The following is a 2,287-nucleotide window of genomic DNA, read 5'->3' as shown; positions in this document are numbered from 1 at the left end:
AGAATAGTGTCTATTACTTAGTAAGCTCTTCATAAATATTAGTTATCTTATTACCAATGAATTTAAGAGAGTGGGCTCTGGAATCAGGCTGCCTAGGTTATAATAATGTCTGTAGTATTTAATAACTATGTGACCTTGGGAAAGTCATCTTAAAGCCTCAGTTTTCCCATTTGTACTACACAGGCAAAATAAAAAATGGTAGTAAATATGCCTTTTTATGTGCTGGCATTTAAGTCCTCAATAATTGTTAATACTATTTATTATCGTATATTATCCTTTAAAAAGCTTGGTTTTTGCCAATTAAAATTATGCGACTCCCTTCCATGCTTACCAAAAAAGGAACATTGCTTCCTGTGAAGCTTACAAATACAACCAAGGCAAGACCAAAGCCTGACTAATTCCTAACAGTAAAGATACAATGAGCCATTTTTAGATTTAGACAGTTTATTAGATTTAGATAATTTATTACTTAGACAGTGAAAAGATGATTAGCCAAAAAGCGAGCTCTTGGATCTTTGTCCCACAAACCAAAAACAATACTACCAAAAGGGTTTGGCTGACTACCTATAAATTGTTGAGGAACCCAATCTAGACTGTAGCTAAGCACTTTTATATTCTGTAGCTCCATTCTAAAGGGGGAGGGGTGCAGGGGGACAAAAGCCCAATACCGTATAGCAACCAGGGAGGTAATGAGAAACTCTCATGACAGACTTCCAGGAGAGATGGAGAAGTGAATGGGAGATGGCCTCATTAGAGGCCCCTCATCCTCTCGTATTCCAGGAGAATCACAAGGTATGCCAAGACTCAGATAAGCTGCGGTCCTGAGGTCCAAGCCTTTGCCTGTATGGATACATGCAAGATCACCAGAGTGCCATGACGAAATTGTTCCCCTATGGTACTTCTCCTTTATCTCACTTTCCTAGATTTATGTTGTTAAAACCTTTTAAATATTTTCTGACCAACTAGTCAGTGAAACATTCTATTCATGTGAACCACCAGGGTTTAATTTACTCCAAAAACGGGTCAAAGAAAGGGCACTGATAAAGGTAACCTTGTAAAAGAAAACCTATGCATTTTTATCATTATACTAGGTGCAAATGACATAATGTTCATTCCTTTTAAGAACTATTGAAAATAAAGTTTAAGAATTATACTTTTAATGCTTAACAAAAACAATGCCAACTGAAAACTTTAAAAGGGCAAAGTAAAAGCAGGGAACTTAAAATTAACTATACTAGGGGTCTGCAATAACATAATTCTTAAAATTTTTAATTAGACCCCTTTCTTCTCTCAAGAAGTCTGACTTTAGAGAAATTCACAGAACTTTAACTTTTTCAAATATAGTTTTAAAACAGTGGCTCTCAAAATATGGTCCTTATACCAACAGCATCAGCATCATTTGGGGACTGCTAAAAATGCAAATTCTTGAGCCTCATCACAGAAGTAAGGAATCAGAAACTATACGCGGGGAAGGAGGTGCAGGGAATGGACAATCTGTGTTGTAAGTTTTCTGGGTGATTCTCAAGCATGCTAAAGTTAGAGAATCAGTTAAAATATTCCCAGCACAAGTGTAACTGCTTAAAAATTATAGTAAATTATAATTTTAACTTCTTCAAAATTATGAATTACAACTGTGACTATATTTGGTTCTCAGTTATTTACCTATAAATGGCTAAAAGTAACTCAAAGAAGCAATACTTTGTAATCTTCAAAACCCCACCTTTGTCAAACAGTTTTACTGGCAGTTTCATTTATCTCAGTTAACAACCTTGTGCAGAATAAAGATCAAGTGCCATGGAAAATAGGAAAGAAAAGTTGAGTAAAAGTATGAATTTTAGAGCCAGAGAGATTTGGGTTCAAGTCTACATTTGGCTACATAATAGCTGGGCTATTTGATACTTGTGCAAATTACTTAATTCTTGAACATTCTCATTTGTATAATTTGTTGTGGATTAAATAGAATTAAATGAGAATGTGTGTAAAGAAAAACAGAGCAATGGAGAAGAGAAAGTATAGAAATAGATCATATATATATATACGCAGACTTAGTATTATGTATGACAAAGGCAGTATCTCAAAATCACTGGGGAAAAGAGGGACTGTTAAATAAATGTGTTATGATAACTGAATAACCATATAGAAACAGATAAAATTAGATTCCTTCTACATACCTACACCAACAGGATAAATTCCAAATGGAGCAGAGGTATAAATGTAAAAAAATGAAATAAGTATTATAATAAAAGGGAGGTGAAAATTCATGTATTGAGAGGAGGGGCCTTTAAGG

At 34.5% G+C, this 2,287-nt stretch overlaps 1 protein-coding gene across 1 annotated transcript in view; it reads right to left on the bottom strand.

Moving 5' to 3' along the window:
• The window catches only part of KLHL28 (kelch-like family member 28), a 25,326-nt gene that overhangs the window by 21,976 nt on the left and 1,063 nt on the right, over positions 1-2,287 (bottom strand). The gene's annotated exons all lie outside the window — the stretch shown is intronic.

Source organism: Propithecus coquereli, unplaced genomic scaffold (assembly GCF_000956105.1).
Source record: "Propithecus coquereli isolate 6110/MARCELLA unplaced genomic scaffold, Pcoq_1.0 Scaffold191, whole genome shotgun sequence".
NCBI classification, from domain to species: domain Eukaryota; kingdom Metazoa; phylum Chordata; class Mammalia; order Primates; family Indriidae; genus Propithecus; species Propithecus coquereli.
Note: the sequence above shows the minus strand (reverse complement) of the source record. Positions and strands in the feature narration are given on the sequence as shown.